The sequence below is a fragment of the Acomys minous genome (assembly GCF_964271855.1).
Source record: "Acomys minous genome assembly, chromosome: 10".
In the NCBI taxonomy this organism is placed as follows: domain Eukaryota; kingdom Metazoa; phylum Chordata; class Mammalia; order Rodentia; family Muridae; genus Acomys; species Acomys minous.
The window spans coordinates 54800914-54824111 of NC_140491.1; the positions used below are offsets into that span (position 1 = coordinate 54800914).

The window sequence follows — 23198 nt, forward strand, 5'->3', positions numbered from 1 at the left end:
CACTGTTTCTGCCCTCTCTCTCTCAGGGAGACTGAAAATCTTTTGTTGGTATATTCTGAGATCACTGCTTTCCTCCTGAGAGTAGGTCATCTTAGCTTTTGTTCTTTCTCTCCATTCCCCAGTCTTCAGACTTTGTTTTACAAAAGCCAGAGGAACGAATCTGGCAACTCATAGACCCTCCCCGGCAGGATGAAATAGACACAGCCTATTCAATAGGTCAAAAGAGAGGATAAACGTTTGTTTCTCTCTATGTCTATCTCTTTGTCTCTTCTCTCTCTCTCTCTCTCTCTCTCTCTCTCTCTCTCTCTCTCTCTCTCTCTCTCTCTCTCTCTCTGTGTGTGTGTGTGTGTGTGTGTGTGAGTGAGAGAGAGAGAGATCTTCTCACATTGGTAAAGGTGAGATGGTTGCTATTTATCAAGCCCCTCTTCCTAACTCTAAGTCTCTTTCAAAAAGTCTACATCACCTGCCTTCTTTTTCTCCCCTTTCTCCCTCTGTCCTTCCTCCATCCCTCCCTCCATCCCTCTTTCCCTCCTCCATCCCTCCCTACATCCCTCTCTCCCTGCCTGCCTGCCTACCAGCTTAAATATCAAGATAAAAGGCATTAAATCTTTACTGCTTCCCCTGCCACTTGGTCCTATGATATTCTGGCACTTGTTTTGAAAAGGCAGCTTGAGAAATACCCCCTTCCTGCCCCTCCTCCTCCTCCTCCTCCTCCTCCTCCTCCTCGTTGTTGTTGTTGTTGTTGTTGTTGTTGTTGTTGTTGTTCTTCTTCTTCTTCTTCTTCTTCTTCTTCTTCTCTCTCTCTCTCTCTCTCTCTCTCTCTCTCTCTCTCATGTTGTCTTTGTGGTAGATGCTTCATTTACTGTGCAAATCTCCCCTTCCCAAAATAATATTTTAAAACAGAACCCAGAATAACAACTCTGTAGTTAATAGCTATATGGACAGACCAACAGATAATAGATGATAGATCATTTGGGGTTTTCCCCCTAATTTAAGAAACCTTCCATCTTGTAACCTGTACCTGAGACAGAGTGCTACCTTCCTGCTGAAAATACAGCCTCCATGCCTGCACCGTGGAAAAGTATGCCCTCATTCAGACTTACCTCTTCTGTCCTTGATCCTGCTGTTTGCATCGCAGATACTCTTGTTTAAGGTGCTTGGCATTTGGGGGATGTAAAGTTTGGGTCCAGTAGTGAAATCTGTTTCCTATTTATAATTGGTTCTCTGCTCCTGGAAGAAGCCCAAACTGGTAGGTCCTTGTGAGTGAAAAAGGGGGAAAACAGAGTAGAATGTCGTTATCCAACCAGGGGTTACAGAAGATGAGAGAAGATAATTGAGTGGGAAGGCTCTCACATCACATCCTCTCCCCCTTCCCCAGACACTCTTGTCTGGCTTTCCTCCTGGACAGAGCGCAATTAAATGTATAGATGCACAAAAGAGCCATCTGGATTGGAAAATATGTGACAAAATCCCCATTACTGGTTGCATGGAAAGAAGAATGTGTGATTTTTTTCAAATGAAATACCAAAGACAGAGGTACTGAGTTGTTGGATGCAGAAGCATCAGCAGTCCATGGTTCTGGAAGAGTCCACAAGCCTTTTTCTTGTCCTTCACCCTGGAGGCTTCTGAAGAGGCCTGAATATCTGGCTTAAAGTGAGTGATGCTACTTGAAATGAAAAGGAAAGAGATTGCAAATCACTCTCCGGCACCGGCTCGGGCTAAGCAACGCCACATCTGATGGACAGATTCAGGTATTAGTGAGTGTGATTTCCAAGCAACAATTTCTAAACCCTACACTGTCGTTGACCTCCATCACACAATTGAACATGTTTATGAAGGCATAAGCGACAGAATGAGATGTACTGGGAAGGACGCGGAAGTCTCTTTCCAACGGCACGGCAGTGGTACCGTACAATGAAGGCTTAGGCCCCTGTGGACTGTGGACTGCAATGCGACCTCCAGCCCTTCTTACGTGCAGTGCCTGAGGTGGAATGGTGCAGCAGAGGGACTTGCTAATACAGGAATCTAGCTACTGGCTACATGGGAAGAGAGCAAATGAGATGGGCAGTGTAACATGTGGCCAAGACCATAAAGGATTTGAATCAATAACACGAGAACATTATTTTCTTCTTTTCTATTTCTTATCTATCTTTTCTTAAAGCACAGACACCAGGAAGACAAGATACCCCAAACCAAATAGTTTCCTACATAACACAAGTGTCTTAGAGAGCAAAAGCAATGCACATTATCCACAGCCTCTTACAACAAACACAGCTAACTACATGAAATGTGTGGTTCACCATGTATGTAGTCATGAAATGCCTTCTCTAAAGAGTGACAGCCTCGGGTGCACACTGATGCAGCACGGTCTCTTATTATTTGCTGCCTCTTTGCTGAGGCCCGCATATTTCGTTCTACAGACATGAAAAGCAAGCATGTCCATGTGTACCAGGCATGCCTAAAGAGAGGGGTTTTACTCCCAATTAAATGAGATATTAGCACTGACCTTCTTAAACCTTGTCAGAGAGAAAAAGCAAATGCTGCCGCACAAAGACTGCTTCTGATGATCACTCTCACCATTCTTTGATGCAACATCACTTCCTTCTGTTGGCCACTGGGGCCACTCTACAGGGAGGCCACTCTCTTATTCTGAGACTACCTTTTATGTTGGGTATATTTCATATACATATCTGTATAGTTCTACATAGGGAGTTGAAGCAATTTCTATTCAAGCCAGTGTAAGAAAATAGAAGTTGAGAGCAGCTATTAGTTAAAGCACAGACCTCCATATCATATCTGTTCCATTTCTGGAACTCTAGTAGTGAATATTTCACATTCCACTGATTACATCATTATTTCTATATACACCTATTGCACTATAGGATATTACAAGGCAGAGACCATCTTATTCAACTTTAAATTGCTAAAACATCATAATATTTGGTATATTGGTCTTGAGTACTGAAATGATTAAATGAACGAATGAAGCAGGCCATTTATATTTAAATCAGACAATGGTTATTTGTGCTACCGTCACACTATAATGACACTGTCTAGAAGAGTTTTCAGAGAGCACTGGAGCAAATTTGGCTGGCTATTCCTGGAGAGCACACTGACTATTTGTTGGATGAAGACAGTTCACTGAGGAAGCAGATTTTGACCCTTCAAGAACTTGAATGTGATGATGAGTTTACGACAGTTCTAAAAGCCAACATACGGTCGGTGGCCAGATTGTGGTTCTGGACTCAGAGGCTTCCATTTGGAAGGCAGACAAGCATTTGAATTATGGGTCTAATGAAAGTGTCAATAGCAATCCTGTTACTGGAGGAGCTGTAAAACCCTGCTTAATGAACTGGGCAGGGGCACAGAAACACAATGGTCTAAAATGTACTGTAGGAGAAAAATGATAATTAGCCCAGATTTCATGTACAAGATAAAATGCACAGGGATGATATTACCACTGAGCAATATTATAGCCCTTCAGGGGACTGTTTTGCTAACAGGGTTTGGCTCAGCCTTTTCCATCCTCCTCGTATGAGATGAGATTCACTACCCAGTTCACAGGCTGGGAGTTACGGAAGGATGTCAGATGGTAAAATCCCTGTCACGGATGCTGACAAATGTCAGTGATGAAGGGTTCCAGGACACTGTTCTCTGAGAACCGTAGTATGAGACTCCTGACTTGCCACCTCCAAGAGCCCCGTGAAACACTTATTAACACTTTCAGCTTCTTTAGCTAGCAAAGGGCAGAATGAAGGGTGTTACTCGGCTTTGAACAATCTTCCTCAGGTAGCGGTGTGTGTGTGTGTGTGTGTGTGTGTGTGTGTGTGTGTGTGTGTGTGTGTGTGTGTGTGTGTGTTAGCCTCGAGTTTGGGTTAAATGACTGAGACATTTTTCAAAAGGAAAATATGTGATGCTTTAATGTACCAAATTGTAAAGGTTATGATCATCATAAAATGAAAAGTAGAAGCTGAGTGTCGATGTGGATGAAGGTTAGAGTCTTGGAGAAGGCTGGAGGGGACTCAGGTGCCCTCTCACTCCATCCTTTCCATGAGGAAGGGAAGGTGGGCAGACGGCAGACATGAGATGAGAAGTGAAGCATGAAGCTGATAGTGTGTGCTTTTGAGAGGACAAAGGTTAAAAATATTTTGTGATGTGGACCCAGGAGAAAACATATGGGAAGCTGGATTTCATTTTTAATGTGTATCGGAAACCCAAATATATATATTTGGTGCAGAAAAAATATATTTGGGTATATATATATGTATATACACATATATATACACACACATATATATTTGGATGTGTGTGTGTGTGTGTGTGTGTGTGTGTGTGTGTGTGTGTGTGTGTATGATAGGGTAGAGAAAAGGGAGCGTGCTTTGCCAACATAACCCACTGGCAAATCCGGAACACGCTAAACCTACTGCCAGACAGAAGTCTATTTGTAAATTAACTCCACTTAATTTCCCAGGTCATGATTGCCTCTCTCTGCAAAGTGGCTTATGACAATTCTCAATTAGGAGTTTGCTATGAAAATGAATGAATGAAGTATTTCAAAACTGCTATGATATTTTAAAGATGAGTCACATATGAAAAGTGGTTTTGTTTCCTGTATTCTCGATAGTGTATTTGAGGATGTAGTTTCCAGCCTCACCCATCACCCCATTGTGAAATCAAATTCAATGACTCTCTGCTCTTAGAATGATCACTCATTCAAATGTGTTCAATAAATAAAGCGCAAGCACAATGGAGCACTTCTCCTGGAGCATCCCCGAGAGCTAGGACCAGTCTCTTCCTGGAGCATCCCCGAGAGCCGGGACCAGTCCTCTTCCTGGAGCATCCCAGAGAGCCAGGACCAGTCTCTTCCTGGAGCATCCCAGAGAGCCAGGACCAGACTCTTCCTGGAGCATCCCAGAGAGCCAGGACCAGTCTGAGACTGGCATAAATAAAGCAAGCATTCACCTACACCAACTGCACAATCCACAGTGACTTCTATTTCCTAAGCTCTGCCATGTACATCACCTCATTGGCTCTCATAGGAACCCATAATTGATTCTTAGGCCTTTCTACACATAATCCAGAATGCAGAATGACCAGTGATTTGCACAAACTCACACACTAGTCTAGAATCCATTTCTCTCAAATTCGCAACTCTTATCCACCCAGAGCAGGAAAACAAAAACTAAAACAAACAGACAAACAAGCAAACAAAAATACCCCAACTTTTAAAGACGGACACAGCAACATAATTAGTAGACGCACGACCCCCACTCGCAGTAATACAGTTGTGTCATTGATGATACTGTGAATAATGATGACTTCATTCTCTACTTCCTGCGATGCTGTGAACTCTGCCCCGGACAAAACTTCATCCCAGTATGATCTTGTTCAGAGCTATGAAAATGTGTGCAGCCTAAAAGAATATGCACCAAATACAGAATTTACTCTGCCCACTGCCATTTATTCTTCCTGACTCAAATATTTTTTCTAAAATTAGACAGGTTATGAATTATTTAAAATTAGAGCATAAACTCTTGCTCTTAATTTGGTTATCATATATCAGGGAGGGCCGTGTGTGGAATAAGTTAGAAGGTTGGTAAAGTAAGAACAGAGCTAGGGAGGAAACTGGTTTGGGGAGAGACCAGAAGCAATGGAGGAACATTGTTTTATGTTCTTAAAAGTATTAATTTTTCTTAAAAGTATTAATTAATGAATACTTAAAAGTATTAAATTTATATCTGTAAAATACACTTGAATTTCAAATAACACAAAATTCATTTTTTCCAAGTATTATGTTTTCTGACTTAGTCAGCCAGAACTGGAGACAAGAGATGAATTTATCTGATTTTTAGGCAGTGTAGCGTCTAAGAGTGGTATGTAGGGATTAAGCCAAAAAACAGGATATCAGATGCCCAGACAGGTCAGCGGAAGTAGAGGAGGCTTCATTTTCAACATGGTCTACCGAAACCAGCACGATCGATGCTCTCTGGTTTTCACTCCTGTTCTCTTTCCTTGTAGTCAAGTGCTCGGCACTGTGCTTCCTCCTCCTCTGTCTTCCTGTTCCCAGAGGGGCATTCTGAGCAGAGAGTAGGGAAGGCAGGGATCTACAGCATAGGCTGATGCCGTAAGATCTCCAGAGAAGATTTGCCAGCACTCCCAGACTTTGGTGGTAAAAAATGTCTAATTATCTTCTCTGTTGCATTAATGTGTACCTTTTTTGTTTATATTTTTGTATGGCTTTCTAGTTTGAGGAACTGGTCTTCTTTACTACAATCTATTGTTTTGTGAGTTGCAAAATTTGAGGGAGCTGCATTATAAGGCTTGATAGTTGAAACATTGCTTCTCGCAATGCTCCTAATAAGAAATCTATACCATCAAGTCATCTGAAGGACCAGCATCTTCATGCTACTCTCTTAAAAACAGAGGCAGAAGTCCCAGTTCCAGGCTTTAATTTCCAGAAAGGAAAGGGACAGAACCAAAGTTAGTTACTTAGTGCTTCTAGGTCTCCTGAAATATATTTCCAGCAATATTTTCCTATACTTTTAAACTTGTTTTTAAAAGCCAAAAATAGCTTTCTTTTTTCATGACCTAGGCTTTACAACAAGTTTGCATTAAAAGTCATGTTGAGGTCTTTAAACCATTGCAACTGTTAGGAACAGGGGCTTTAGAAAAGAGGTTTTGTTTAGATAGCTCAAGACCTTTGTTGATGATTAAAACCTGGCTTGATGCCTCTAGACATCTAAATAATTAGAAAAAAAGATACATTTAAAGGAGAAGCAGATGCTGTTTCCAGATTTCTGTTTTCACTGTACAAAGAATATAGAAGTGTTCGTCTCTGTGTTTACTCTTTGAACATGGCGCGTGCTACATGAATTGTTATTTAAAGCATAGGGTGTTCCTTCCACAGAGGTAAAGGAAATAGCGCATTGCTGTGGCACTCACTCTTCCAAATCACTTTCTGCTCCAGGAAATGTAAGCAAGTTATCCACTCTTCTTTCCTCCTTTGTCTCTCCAGGCCTGGTACTAAGCCAGTGGATCCAAACTGAATAGGGTACATGCTGCTGCGTGCAAGGATGGCAGGCCCGGCGCTGATCACAGGCTAGGATTTGGCAACAGACAATGAGCATACTGCAAACGCTCAGTGTTCCTTCTATTAGATGCAAAACCACTTAAAAAAAAAAACTATGCCCAGGCAAAAAAGAAATAAAGGACAGGCCATAGCAGGGTCCCCATGAGGATGGAGATTGGTTTTCTGGAGTGTCTTTTCCTGTCACCGTGTCAACACTCAAGCAGGTCAACATTTCCAGGTTCTTTTCTTAGCTGGAAAGTTACACAGTAGGTTCTTCAGTCAGCCCGAGGTGCTTGAAGTGGCTGAATGGGATGGTTATGTAACCACCAGCAAAGGTCTTGTGAACTCCCATACACCTTGTACATGACAAATCATCTTGTTGCTACAATGACAGCAGCTAAAGCCACCAAGCCCAAGAGGAATCGATAAACCATGAGGCTGTCACAGAATTTAATGGAGTTTACCTGTTTTCCCGTGCTCTGTAACTTCCCCCTCCAATTGCTTTACCAATCTATTCTTTAAGGACGTCTGTCTGCTCAGTACACCACTCCTACGTAGCATAGTTTTGGGCACGTAAAGTAACAAATCAACCAAATGCTTGTGGACTGACAAAACGAATATAATTTAAATACTTATTAACTATCTTAAATAAATACCATGGTTTAGGAGCAGGTGAATAAAAAAAAATTGAAGTAGTAGTTGCCTTTTAGAAAGCATTGACCTGTAACAGGCATGGTGTAAATTTTTACTTGTACCATGTTATTTTTAATACCCCAAATAATATTAAGAAATGTGTATTAGTCTATATGTCTTACAGATAAAGAATCAGAGGTTCTGTTAAAAGTGATTTGCATGAACTTAGGCCAGTAAGTAGTCAAACTCAGTCTACCTTGCTCCATACTGAGAGATCCATTAAGTACATCATGATGTTGCATTCCAAAAATCAAAGGTCCTTGAAAGCTTATTGTCACATAGCTTTAAACAGACAAATTGAATATAGAAAAAAAGGAGAAGTTATTCTTATCAATTGGCTTGGAATATCAGAATCAGGTCCTCTGCAAATATGCACTAAATAACTTTTCTTTCAGCTGAACCAAGAGCTACCTAAGTAATGTATGTGGCCTTTCAACATAGAAAAGTCATCTCCATTTTGTGGCCAGGAAATAAGCCAGTGAAAAGTCCCTGTGGAACTTTTTGACTTGAAAAGAATTTGAAGCATTTGAAACCATTTTTTATCTCATGTGTGTTAAGACAGAGCCTTAAGAAAATTATGTAATGTTAGAAACAGGAAGACACATGCTACCATACTGGTTACTACTACTATTGTAATTATGACTGTCATCACTGTGACAGGTAGGATGGATGGAGAGCTTGCTATACATCAAGATGGCAGCTAGAGTTTTATAGATATCTTCTCACTTAAAGTACTCCAAGAGTTAGTTTTAAGCTTATTGTGATAAAAAGCCCAAGAAGGTAAGTAAAGCTTGAGAGCTTTAGCTGCTGTCATTGTAGCAACGAAATGATTCCACATGTACAAGCTGTACCGGAGTTCACGAGACCTTTGCTGTTGCAATCCTGTGATTTCACTTGATAAAGATCTTTACATATCCCACACTCAAGGCTCATAATCAACATGAGCTGGCACACAGCAAAGAATCAGGAGGAAGGGCTTTCATATTGCTGAGGAAAGATGAACATGGTCTACAATTCAATGGCATGGCCCTTAGAGTCAATGGGCTCCCTTTCCTCAGAGTAAGAAGACTGACGTTGTTTCTCAGGGTTTACAAGGGGAACATAACAATGCACGGTGTTGTTTGTTAATGATGGCTTCTTATCAGGCAGCAGTCACTCCGCACTCTCTGTCACTGCACATGCCACAGAGAAAGTCCAACCAAATTTGTCACTCCGCACTCTCCGCCACTGAACATGCCACAGAGAAAGTCCAATCAAATTTCCTAGAGTTCTCCTTCTCCACAGACAAAGCATAAAATGGGATATTTTACTGGCAGTATTTGACATTTGAACACATTGGGTCTGGATGAAGCCTGAAAACCCTAGACGTTCCCATTCTTGGCCTCCTCAATGATGGATAAAGCTAAGTGACCTTGTGAGAGTACTTTGTAATTATACTCTGGTTGCTGAGTGCCTGTCACTAGGTTTTCTTTCCTGATCATTATGAATGAGAAAGTTGTACAAAAGACAAAAATTCATTGGGATATTTAGAGGCCTTGTGGTTTTAGGAAGCAGCTGACTCAATTCTCCTGGTAGACGGGTGAGAATTTGGAAAGGTCCTTTAACTTCTCAAGTCTCTGTTTCATATCATAAAGTGTAGGGCTGGAGCCAACCTGCCCTAACATTACTGTGGAATTCAAATTCAGCGACTCTTTCAGCTTATGGGACCGAGCACAGGCACACACACGCAGCACACTGAGAGCAAGAGCCTAAGAACAGTAGAGAGCATCTCAACAAATGCCTGGGAAATCACTTGACAATGTGACTAAATTATAAATAGCTCCAGTCTCCTAACACATATGAGAAGGTAACAAGATTGTTCAGCTCGGTGCAGCTGTGATGGTTATCTTAGGTTTGGGGGAAGGGTTTTTTTTTCCATTGTCCTGAAACCTAAGCATCAAGGAAAGAGGAGGGAGAGATTCTGCGCATTTACTTCTGAAGCTGATAACATCCATATTTGGCATTCTGGAATAACAACATGTCCGGCAGCAACTAAGATATGCATGTTTCAGAACTGAGAAACTTTTAAAATCCCCTTTTAAGCAGTGTGGCCACAGAAGACTCTTAATAATTGATTATAATTGATTTTAACCTTGTCCTAACCTGGGCAAGATGGCAAAGCCAATCATCTTTGTCCAGATGGGGTATGAGAAAAAGCCCCCAGTCCACATCTTTAAAAGCTCCAGACATGAGCAGAAGATAAAATATTTAGTCTGCCAAAGCCTTGACCTCCCAATTCCAGCCAGTTTTGAACTTGAATTGATTTCCGACAAGGCATCTGGGAGATGATTACAACAAAACGCACTAAAGCCGGGCAGCCTTTATTTTAACATCCCGGCAGCTTAACCTGTTAATAACAGCAATTGTTTTAGATACAATACCAATTCCTGTAACCAACACAGAACAGATAGCTACAGTGCAGGATCCAGGGCAGTGTGGTAAGGAGAAACCCTACGTGGCTGGCCAGAAAAGAAACTGGCAGCACATTCTAAAGAGACCTATCGCCAGGGTTTAGTTTTGGGGATCCAATTCCTCCTCCATAGTCAAAAGTCCCAAACAAAAGAATCATGGGATGAGGTCACTCCAGGCCAGGGACTGTTGGATAATGTCTGCATTTTGACAGAGCTGAGTTACCTTGAGCAATGAACTTTGTAACTATCCCCAAGCCTACTGTGCTTGGTTTGCAATAATGCTGCTTACCGAAAGCATAGTTTGAGCCACATATGTGAACACATAGGTGAATTGCAATTTTCTTTTGCCCACATTGAAAAATAAAACCTTAAAGGTAAAATGACTTTTTAAAAATTTAAATTTATTATTCTTTAAATTATTCACTTTACATCCCAACCTAGGCCCCCTCTCTCATCTCTTCCCAGTCCTACCCTCCCTCCTTCTTCCCCCCCCCCATGCCCCTCCCCTAGTCATCTGAGATGGGGAGCCCTTCTTCCCTACCAACTGACCCCAGCCTACCAAGTCTCTTAAGGACTGCCTGCATCCTCCTCCTCTGTGGCCTGGTAGGGCACCCTGCCAGGGGAATGTGATCAAAGAGCAGGCATCAGAACAAAGCAGAAGCTGAGTCTCACAGACAAACTTTGGGTAGTGGACAGGGAGTCTTCTAGAAGAGTGGAAGGATAGAATAACCTGGCAGGGACAGGAATTCCACAAGAAAGCCAACAGAGCCAACAAATCTGGGCCCAGGGGGTCTATACAGACTGATGCGCCGACCAAAGTCCATGCATGGAGAGGACCTAGGCCCCCTTCTCAGATGTAGCAGATAGGCAGCTCAGTCTCCACAGCGGTCACCTAGAAAGGGGAGCAGGGGCTGTCCTTGCTATGCTTTTGTCTGCACTTTGATAAAAGGATGTTTAATATCTCATTTCACTTAATAAATCCCAAATGGTATCATTTCTATAGCAATCAATAGAAAAGCAATAATGTAACATTTTATACTTATTTTCCATTCTAAGACTTCCCAAACAGGGGTATATGTTACACTTGTGGGCATGGTCCAATTCATCTTAGCTACCTTCCAAGCGCAGAGAAAGTCACATGTGATAGGGGGTTACCATACTGAACTGCACACATACTACTCAGCTATTAAAAACAAGGAAACCCAGAAATTTGTGGGCAAATGGATGGAATTCGAAATGATCATACTGAGTTAACCCAGGAGCAGAAAGACTCACATGGTATATACTCACTTATAATTGGGCACTAGCCCAAAAGGCATGTGCCATGAAAGTCTTAACTGACCAAGAGATTGAGATAAATGTGGGGACTTCCTATTGGGACTGTAGGTAAGAGAAATATAGGAGATGAGGAAATAGAAGGATCCAGAGGGTCCTAGAAACCTACAAGAAGCACATCATGACTGGTGGATCTGGGCCCAGGGGGTCTGCTCAAACTACTGCACCAACCAAGGACTATACAAGCAGTAAACATTGAACCCTTACTCAGATCTAGTCAATGAACAGGACATTCTCCACAATTGTGTGGAGAGTGGGGACTGACTCTGACATGAACTCTAGTGCCCCATATTTGACCATGTCCCCTTGGTGGGGAGACCTGGTGGCACTCAGAGAAAGGATAAGCAGGCTACCAAGACAAGATTGATAGCATGACATATAGTGGGGGAGGAGGTCTCCCTCAATCTTAGGCCTAGGGGAGGGGAATAGGGTGAAAGCGAGAGGGAGGGAGGACCAGGAGGATACAAGTAATGGGATAACAACTGAGATGTAATCTGAATAAATTAATTAAAAAAAATAAAAAACCCCAACCAAAAGAAAGAAAAGTGAACAGGTTGGATGAATCGCTGCTACCGTCTTCTCTAACTATAGCTTGCCACAAAGAATTCAAGGGTCATTCCTGGTCTTTTCATTTTCAATCAGTTACATATTGAAAGAATGGGTGCTGCCCACTGATTAGTGGGATCAGGATGTTAGAGGGATTGTACCTGTGCTCACAGGGTTGAAGTTTAGCATCTGCCAAGGCCTGTGTTGATGTGTAATACTGCCTGTAAGTCTTTTCTTGATCTCCTATCACCAGGTTGTTTTATGCCAGTTGCCCAAAAGTGGGAAGGGTGGGGAGTTGCCTACAATTATTTTAGGTAGCCCAACATTCATTGGTAAATGAGTGATTATTTCATGGTTTTCTGGCAGTGTTTATACAGCATCCACATTGTCCATATGAGGTCAGTGAATCATTTAAACTACTCTTTGGTGTGGGAATTATTAACTTTATCTAACTTATGTAAATCTGAGCCTCAAAGAAACTAACTGACACAAGTCATACTTGTAGCGAATACTGTGTGGACTGAAACCAAGCCTTTACAGAAGCCAAGGCCATCAGGAAGTGCTGGCTTTACAAATGACAGCGTTTGATTTCCCATCTCCCTACTAAGAAGGTTTCTGAAATTGACATCAAGGCAAAGAAAGGCTAATGAAGCTGCTTTCTCTTCCAACACATAGGAAAATCAGTAGCCCTGTGCCAAAAGATAGAATTCTAGGACACACATATCTCCCGCTTCTCCTAGCTGTGACTCCCTCCAAATCACACAAAAACAGGACGAAGGGGAGACAGAAGGCAGAGATAATGAAGGATGCAGCACCCAGCACAGGTGTGGCATCTCAGTGGAGCTCAACAATCAATGCACCATTTTCCTCCCACAGACATGAGCTGCATTGCCATGACTTCAACACACACTGGAATTTTCACGTTACACGTTCTGGTGATTAATGGCATTGTTTATTGATACACATATGGGACACCGCCATTTCATCTCACCTACTCTTCCACCATCACCAGGATGTCAACAGTACAAGATAGTTTAACCACTAGGTTTTATTTATTTTCAACAATTTGACCCAACATTTCCTAATAGTTCTCTTTGCATTGGAAAAAATTGTGAGGCGTGGGGGAATATCCCCAGATACGTGTATTGTTTATAACAATAGGTGTTTTCCTTTCTCACGTCCAACAATATGGAGTTCCAACTGTAAATTTGGGCACTAACACATTTCTGCTAAAAGCAGTATTCTAATGGAATTGTTAGTTAGACTCGAAGCTAACCTTCCTATAGAGATGTGGAAAGGCCCAGTATTTGATTTGTAATGCACTCACTACAGCAGGGCATGGCATGTTCTTGCCTGATAGACTAATCTAGAAATATAGTCTGCTCATGCACATTGTGCCTTAACTTTTGGGGTAAATAACATGCCTGAAAAGACAGTTTCTTAAGCTCGGATAAGCATATGCTGATCCTGATACCGAGTGTGCACAAGATGAAAACAGCTTAGATTGTGTACACCTTTCCTGTGTTCCAATCCCTGAATGGAGTGTTCTATGTGGATTTCTTTAGTTCTCCCAACTACATACATTCATCCTGATTCTAAGGTTAAGAAATTTGAGGCAAACAATACTTGTAAGTATTGCCAATGTGCCTGGCTTGTTTCTCTTATTTATTCCTACTTTATCAGTTGCTTATTATTAAGCTGTCAGAAATTTGCAACTATCTTATGCATATTTAAAATTTTATGTTTTAATTTCTAAATCCATAAGTGGCTAGCTTTCCCTTTGTATGTACTATTCTACAGGTAAGCCATGGCTACTGAACTTAACTAGCGAACTAATCTAGGATTACCACAGTTCTTCAGTCAGTGAGGGTCACCTAGTATTTCAAGGAGACTTTTGTGGTCAATGACGACCTCTTTCACCTGAAGATCAGTTATTGTCAACTCAGCCACTTGTCACCAGCAGGCAAGACCATGCTCCCTCCTTGTTTATTTTTTAATTGTATTTTAATTACAACATCTCACCTTTTCTCTTTCCTCCCTCCAAGCCCTCCTAAATACCCCTCCTTCAAATGCCTAACCTCTTTTTTTCAGGAATTTTTACTGCATGCATCTGCATAAATGTATACATTTATACACACATATGTATTTGCATTTACATATATTTGTAAATATAACCTGATGCACACATATATTGTTATTTCTATGTATGTTTTTAGGGATGGCTTTTTGGTACTGCAACAAATTGACGTGCTTTTCCCTGGGCTGAGTCACTTCTCTTGCTCCCAGCTTTGCTGGGATGTAGCTCTTTGTGAAGACTTGAGTGCTCCTGGGGTCTTTCCTGCCCAGTTTGGCATGTTCGTTGGTCTCCTTCTTGTTCAGTTCATGTTTGTAGCCAGTGTTTCTTAACACAAGATATTGGCTTTGTGCCTAGTGCCGATTTGCAAAAAGACTTCAAAAGCCCCTGCTTGTGTCATAGTTAGTGCTGAATTCTCTGGCAAAACAAGTCCCAAGGTCAAGTCCAGGATCAAAGATGAGGGGAGTTACAGGGCCAATGTTCAGCAGCCTTACTCATAATAGATTTTCTTTAAACATGGCGAAAGAAGAGACCAACTTAAAGTAGGTAGAAGAGGAAAGAAGAGATGGAAATCAAAATTTTACAGGAAACAAAAAATATGCCAAAATCTTAGTCTGGCCTTTGGTTTAAGCCTCAGAGATAAATGAATAATAATTCCTATATTATCACTTCAAAAACATACATTTCCATAGCATCTTTTGGAAGACCAATCACCAGCTTTGCATTTTAATAGAGAGCAGTATTTTACTTGAGGTCACAACACTGTTAAATATTTTTTACAAAAGGCTGTTGGATGGTGGCAACAGCTAATGCTGAATTTTTGCCATGGGAACTTTTATTTTACAGAAACACCAGGATTACAGTCAGATGTGTTCATTTTCTGTTGAGGTAATGAACAATGGTACATCTGAGGGGAAATACAAACTGCATCATTTATCTTATCTTCTTTTCAATTAGGCTGAATAAAGCATAAAGTTGGTTCCAAACTACATCAAAGAAACAGGGTGAGTAAATTTATTATACCACTATAGTGCTAATCTTGGCAGATGGTAGAAAAATATTTTTAGCATGAAATATGCTAAAGCAATAAATCTGAAGAAGGTGGATCTTATCAACTAATTTCCCTCTTGTGTGAGGTGAAACTCTCACAAGACAACTCAGCATTCTCCAGAAGCCTCAGCGGATATGGATCGTCATGACCCTTCATGAAAAACAACAATGATGGTCAAACAATAAAACTATAGCTAGATGGATGGCTCTGTGTTAAAGACACTTGCTTCTCTGGCAGGGTACGTGAGTTTGGTTCCCAACACTCATGTTGGGCAGGGTACGACTGCTTTCATCTTTAGCTTCACAGAAATCCAATTTCTCTGGCATCTGTGTCCATCTGAATTCAAGGACACACCTCACTCTTGCCCCACCCCTGCAACTCTCCACACACAGGAGAGGAAGAAAGAGATATGCACATTATCTAAAAATAAATTCATAGTATTTTTTAGAAAATAAGAAAACAAACTCTGCACCTGAGATACTGAATTAAATGTGAAAAAGACTAAAAGATATAGAGGAGTGTGTAAGAGCTGTTTCAATGCTTTTGAATACTATGTTTGAAATCAGACCTATCCCAGATTCTTATGAGTCTTTCCTTTGGAACTTTTCCAACATTCTATTGGGACTCTAGATGAGACAAGCATGGGAGAATGGCAAAGTAGAAGGATCCAGAGGGTCCTAGAAACCTACAAGTAGAACATTATGATAGGCAGATTTGGGCCCAGGGGTCCCACTCAAACTAAGGCACCAGCCAAGGACAATACAGGTGGTAAACTTTAAACCCCTACCCAGATCTAGCCAATGGTCAGAACATTCTCCACAGTAGAGTGGAGAGTGGGATATTACTTTCTCACGTACTCTGGTGCCTCATATTTGACCACGTCCCCTAAAGGGGGAGACCTGGTGGCACTCAGAGGAAGGACAGCAGGTTACCAAGAAGAGACTTGATACCCTATGAGCATATACAGGGCCAGAAAATTCCCCTCCAGAACTGTCATAGGGGAGGGGAAGAAGGGGAAAATGGGAGGGAGGGAAGAATGGGAGGAGACAAGGGATGGGATAACCATTGAGATGTAACAAGAACAAATTAATAGAATAATATATATCTTTGAAAAAAAGAAAATATATAAATCTCTTTTAGATCAGATCAGTGTAGAGCAGAGGTAACCATACACAGTCACATGCATCTGAAGAGAGTGTAGGAAAAAGGACCCTTAAAAACTGAGCTACCAGGCAAGAAGAGATGGTCTATCCCAGTAACATGTTTGGGACACAAAGATCTTATTGTCTGATTTTGTTGTAGTTGCTTGTTGAGACATGATCTCACTTTGTAGCCTCCACAGAGCTGAACATGGAACTCACATAAACGCCTGTTTTGTTTAGTTTTCCTCTCAAGTGCTGGGATTGAAGACATGTGCCACCACACTTGGCTCAAGTATAAAGAACTCTCCAGGACTTATGTAAAAATCTGGGTGTGTCAGTGCGTACCAGTTGTTCCACCTCTGGGGACACAGTGATAGGCAGATGCCAAGGACTTGCTGGCTAGCCAGTTGAGGGAAACCAGTGAGCTTCAAGTTCAGTGAGAGGCTCTGTTTCAAAAAACAAAATTGAGGATGTCACTGGAAACCAACCTGTGGCCTCCACATGCTTAGGTACATAGGCACACACACACACACACACACACACACACACAGAGTATGAATTATGACTCAGGACACCTGAGTAAGAGCTCATAGTTCTGTGAATTTTTTTTTATTCAGTAGTAAAGAGCTGCTAAGTCCAAGCAGATAGAACCAGTTGCTCATTCAGAATAGATAGCTCACGATGCTCACAAAATTTCTGCTTTCAAAGACAAATGATTAAAAATGAAGATGAGCATAAAACAGGGTGAAAAGCATTGAGGTGTTACAGAAATCTGTCAGAGAAGCAGTTGAATTAGATGTTTTCCAGCCTGACCATAACTATATATATATTTTTTTAAGTCATCTTGAATTTTACTAATGTTTAGATCTCAGAGAAATGATATGTTAGAATAGATCAGAATAGGGGGTGAGTCTGTGGTCAAAAAGTGAGGAATTCATGTCCAAGTCTGTAACCTTCTGCATTCCCAACCCTCCACTTGACTAAGCTCATTATACAATTTTTCTTGGATTTCAATTAATTATCTACAAAATAAAGACTTAAACTCTAGTGTCACTGCAGAAAAATAAGTGTGAAGAGGAAGGAATGAATCAGAACTATTAGAACAAGTTGTGTTTGAGTTGGGCAACAACAAACAGGACCCATGACTCAGGAGTCTAAGCATCCCTCTTAATTAATCCTGGCAATATATCAAATCATTTGAATTATGCCTTGTTCATTGACTTGAATTAAAAAAAAAGAAAACAAAACAAAGATGCCAAATGTTGAAGAAATTTAGTCTGAACAAATTAGAAGAAATTATCTTGAGTAGATCATACTTCCTGTGGTATGGTAACAAGGTAGAAGTTGAAAATTAATTAAAAGTTGTAAAATTGTTGAGGAGTGAAATTTCTGTCTTTGGCTGGGGTCAAGTGGAAGTGAAGGACGTGAGGAGTCCGTGAGGTGTCAAATAGTTCTCTCCTGTAATTTGGCTCTGGTGTTCTCCCCTATTAAATGTTATCACCTGAATCTCTGCAACAACAGGGCATAGCAGAGCTTCACATAAGGCTTCCATGGGTTTGTGGCAGATGGGTGTTGCTGTCCATGGTGCTGCCCCTCTGACAGCTGTTGCCAGACTGATTCTCTTGAGCAGGAGTTGCCACAAAAAGAAAAACCTTCTTGTAGGTTTCTAGGACCCCCTGTGTCCTTCTATTTCCCCATTATCCCGTATTTCTCTCACATAGAGTCCCAATAGCATGTCCTCCCCTCTTTCCCACTTTCCTGGTAAGTGAAGACTTTCATGGGACATGCTCCTTGTCCTAGTGTCCAGTTATAAGTGAGTATATACCATTTGAGTCTTTCTGCTTCTGGGTTAACTCACTCATTGTAATCATTACTAGTTCAATCCATTTGTCCATAAATTTCGGGAATTCTTTGTTTTTAACAGCTGAGTAGTATTCCATAGTGTAAATGTACCACAATTGTTGTTGTTGTTGTTTTTAATCCATTCTTCTACGGAGGGAGACTTAGGCTGTTTCCATGTTCTGGCTATTATTGAATAAGGCTGCTATGAACATGATTGAGCATATATCCTTGTTGTGTGCTAGAGCATCTTCTAAGTATATTCCAAGGAGTGGAATAGCTGGGTCTTGGGAAAGCCCTATTCCCAGTTTTCTGAGATAGTGCCAGATAGATTTCCAAAGTGGTTGTAGTAGTTTGCATTCCCACCAGCAATGAAGGAGTGTTCCTCTTTCTCCACATCCTTGTCAGCATGTGATGTTGCTTAAATTTTTTATCTTAGCCATTCTGATGGGTGTAAGATGGAATCAAGAAGAACATTATGATGTGTGGATCTGGGCCCAGGGCTTCTGTTCAAACTATGGCATCAACCAAGGACAATACATGCAGTAAACATTGAACCCCTACCCAGATCTAGTCAATGGACAGGACATTCTCCACAGTTGCGTGGAGAGTGGAGACTGACATTCACATGAACTCTGGTAGCCCATATTTGGCCATGTCCCCTGGATGGGGAGGCCTAGTGGCTCTCAGAGGAAAGATAGCAGGCTACCAATAAGAGGCTTGATACCCTATGATCATATTCATGGGGAGGAAGTCCCCCTAAATCACAGCCATAGGGGAGGGGAATAGGGTGAAAGCAGGAGGAATGGGAGGATACAAGGGATGGGATAACAATTGCGATGTAATGAATTAATTAAAAGAAGAAGAAGAAGAATCTTCTCCAGGTCACCTACAACAAAGCAAGAATGTACGAATTATTTGTGGAGAGGGCTTGATCATAAAGTATTGGCAAAGATGATGGTGTGGTGGGGGGAGTGGGTGAGCCACCACAAAGAAGAAATGAAGAAATGTTGATATAATTCTTAAATAATCACAGGTACTATTAATGAAGTTATGTAAAGTGTGGACCTTGTGGTTTACATCCAAAGGTACACAAGCAGAGCCACATCCTAATATAAACAACCATCTAGGTTGAGCTATGGAGCAGCGACCTGGTGAAATCAAGCAGTTTCTATGCTCTTCAGCTTTGTCCTTTCACTCTTGACAACTTTTCAAAAATCCTAAACCTACACTGAAACAAACATAAAAAAAAAGAAGCAGAATAATGACTACATTTTACATGACACAGATTCTACAGTGGTATGGACCTTGCTTGTTTAGTTGTCAGGTAAAAAGAGTGCTGATCTAGTTAACCATTGTTATATTTTAAAGTAGATATAACAAGAAAAAGAAGACATGTTAAAGTGCTTAACAAAATGTTTATTGAATAAAGAAGGGGTTGTGTACCCTTAAGCCTCTTAGTGGGGTTACATCTTGTTCTGGGATGGGGCATACGAAAGAGAATGCTTGTAGAATCCCAATTTCTGTTCTCCTTTTTTTATATTAATGTAATCTTTAAACAGGACATCATAGAATTGAGATTATATGGTATGGAACAGTTTCCTAGCAGTGCAGAACAGGTTGGGGAAGAGAAGAAGGGAGAGAGGAAGGAAGAGAGGTAGAAGAGAGAGTTCTTCCTTTAAGAATGTGAGGTTATAAGCTGTGGCCTGGGAGTATGAGAGTAATAAGATGCAGGGATTTAGGAATAGAACTGTCATGACAATCCTGGTCTTTGTTCATCCAGATTTTCATGCAACACAGAAATAAGCATGCATTTTTTTTCACCCTAAACCACTGTCACATCATTTTTCTGTTACTAGCAACTGAACCTAATCTTAATACACTATTCATCAACATTTGATAAATGCACATTAAATACTGCCACATGTATACCCAATCAAGAAAAATAATTAAACAAAAATAATAAGCCAATAAGAGTTTCAGGAGACCCTGTGATTTCTACATGAATCCTCAACCATTTCTGTTCATCAAAATATATAAATTAAATAGGTTTTTACAAAATAATTTATTTAGAACATGCTATTTTGCAAGGAACAATTTCCTCCACAGATTCTCCTTAGTCTGAATCCTGACTTGGGAAATGTGCTATGATCATCACAGTAAACCTTGTAAGTGGCAGAAAGAGAGAGTCTTAGAGATACTACCCTCCAAAAACGAGTTAGCCATCCTTAGTTTCTGGGTCTCTTAAAGGAGATTGGAAGTTCCAATTACTGGGGGAAAGAGGTATGCACTCAACTGATTTTTTGTACAAAACTTGGCATTTTCATGCAGCATTAGGAATGGCCAGAATCACATTAACTATGCCCCTTATGGAAATTGCTGTGACCCTTATTTCCTGCATTTGGGGCAATTGTCAATTGTCCTTGAAAGCAAAGAGTAGAAGTGATCTCTGTATGCAGACAAGCTGGGTTTCAAAATGGACAGCCAGTACTGAGCACATTACAAAAAGGGCTGGAGTCCCCCTCCAGAGGCCCCTCATTTCCTTCTTCGTATTGCCTAGAAAATGCCAAGAAAGTTTAAAATTAATGGTGACCAATGGAAAGGGAAAAGGAAATCAAAGAAACATTTATTCCTTGGGAAGTGGTCCCATTGTTTTCACTTTTACATAAGGGCATGAGTGGTTTCTATCAGTTCTGCTTTTCTTGGAGGGAATGGGGAAGAGAAAAGCACACGTGTGCCAAGATCATATTTCTTAGCCCCAGCAAAATATTTTGTTACTATTTTAAACCTCACAGAAGTACAATACAGGCAGGACCATACATTTTGACAAATCCTGTTAGCGTTGTTAACTTTGACATGTGGTTTTTGTGATAAAATCAAATTTTAACATATATATGGTAATATTTTATGCACCACAGCAATGGGAACATAATACTTGCCCATAACATTTGTGAATACTCAATTCTGATGCATTAAAAAAAACCCATCCAAGGTCAGTAGCCTAAGGATTGTAGGAGCGCCAGGGACATAGGGTGGTGAGAGGGCCAATGTGCTTGGTGGGGGCCTCACCTGACCACAAAACTGAGTAAAGGAAGTTTAGTCCTCACACCGACCCTTAGTTGGCCAGTGGAGATTGCTTAATACATGCTTAATTTGGACAAATTTTGATATAGAGAAATTACGGGAGAATTTGTTTATACTGAGGCTGAAGGCAAGCCCATTGTCAAAAAGACAAGGGTGTCTATTTTTCCTGCTAATGGATAGTATTATAACTATCATTATTTTCATAGGGGAGAGAAGCAAATGTTACTAGCCAAGCATTGTCAGTAACTTGAGAAGTTTAATTGAAGTCAACCATAAAAGAAGAGATTAAAAAAATAATAATCCCTCTTGTAGCACTTAGGAAAATATTTCCTCTGTGCCTAGAGACACAGAAAAACTGTGGGTGTAAGAGGCAGAGGGGAAGAGAATAGCTCTGTGGAGCACTGTTTAGGCTAGACAGGACAGAAGTCAAGGTGGAGGCCTCCGTGATGGTGACTGGCACTCTGCTCCATGTAGGAAGCTGCTTCATCGTGTCTGGTCATCGCTCATCTACCCAACTTTACCTTGTCAGCTGTAAAATTAACTTCATTTATAGCCTCTAGAGACGAACAGAGGGGAGACACAGACATATGCAAGAAATCTCAGAAATGGCTGTTCTATTCTCTTTGCCTCCCCGTTTCCTGTTCTTCAAAGGAAAATGGAAACACGGCGGAACAATGTGTGGTGATATTGAAAATTCTGCCGCCTCTACTACCAGAGACATTAGAAACCTATTCCTGCCAAATCTGCACACAGGAAAATGTGAATATTGCCGATATTAAGACCCCACTTACAATCCCAGGTTGTGTTACGCTATGCTATCCGTTTAAGTTCATTGTGATTGATCTGTGTCAGCTTTAACTATACTCACAAGGAAGTCAATAAATAAAGATCAATAGTTTTTTTTTATTTCTTTAGCTGTTTTATTAGAAAGAATAGATGGGTTAAATAACACCAGCAACAGCAGTGACACAGAGGCCCCTCGGTACTCTCCTTGGTAAGATGCTGTATTAAGACAAATCAGATTTGAGCTGGTGAATGGGCTTGCTTCACCATTTGATCTGCCATTAGGCTGCCCTTGGCATTCTGAAATGCAAACACTGAAGCAAGCAGGGCATACATATATCTGTCCTTTCTGAGATGAATTTTCTCTAGGATATGCCCAGTGAACCTCTAATTCTCTTCCACTGCTAGCTTTTAAGCCCTGGTTTAATAGATTAACTACCTACTAAGACAGAATGGCACTCTGTGGATGAAGAGTGTTTACATTAATGTGGACCAGTGAAAAATTCATTCTTTCAGTCCTCTAAAAAGCCGCTATTACACCTGGTTAGGGGACTTAAGTAATACAAGTTAAAAGCGAAACTCATAGCCTTGTCAGATACTAGTCAGGTTTACCACAAACATGTACACCCTAGGTTAAACAGATAGTGAATAGAAACTAATAATTTTTGCCTATTCAGATTTACTATAGATAAATAGATGGTCTTTGAAAACCTCAGAGACCTACAGAATATGGATTTTTACCTGTGTTTTTTATTATTTTTAGGCTTTTCTGGCAATTAGACATGTCACCTCTTGGCAGCACCCCATTGTGTCTCAAACAGGATGATAAGCATCAGAAAAATTTAATTAGGAGATGGCTTCAAATGTAGCAAGCTAGCCAGTGGGAATTGGGTGCCCTACCATTGTATGATGTCCGAAATGGATAAAACTTGGATATAAGTGAAGTTGACTGCCACACTCTGCCAAGACAGGGCAAGCAAGTCCTTCATAGCTCCCACTTCATAAACATGTCTGTAGATATACTGGGCTAGAAGGCTGACACCTGATGCTCCAACATTAGAGAGGAAATTTGGGTAACTGTCCAGGCAGCCAGCTGTCTATCATTTTTTAGTTCTGGAAGCTGCTTGCTCTG

At 40.9% G+C, this 23198-nt stretch overlaps 1 protein-coding gene across 7 annotated transcripts in view; it reads right to left on the reverse strand.

The window, feature by feature from the left end:
* The window catches only part of LOC311607657 (uncharacterized protein), a 558074-nt gene that overhangs the window by 165596 nt on the left and 369280 nt on the right, over window positions 1–23198 (reverse strand). For 5 of the 7 annotated variants that reach the window (XR_014782684.1, XR_014782685.1, XR_014782686.1 and 2 more), the window contains one exon: window positions 1104–1256. The exons of the other annotated variants lie outside the window; for them this stretch is intronic. The gene's annotated coding sequence lies outside the window, so the exon portion shown is untranslated. The remainder of the gene's footprint in view (window positions 1–1103; window positions 1257–23198) is intronic. 7 annotated transcript variants of the gene reach the window in all.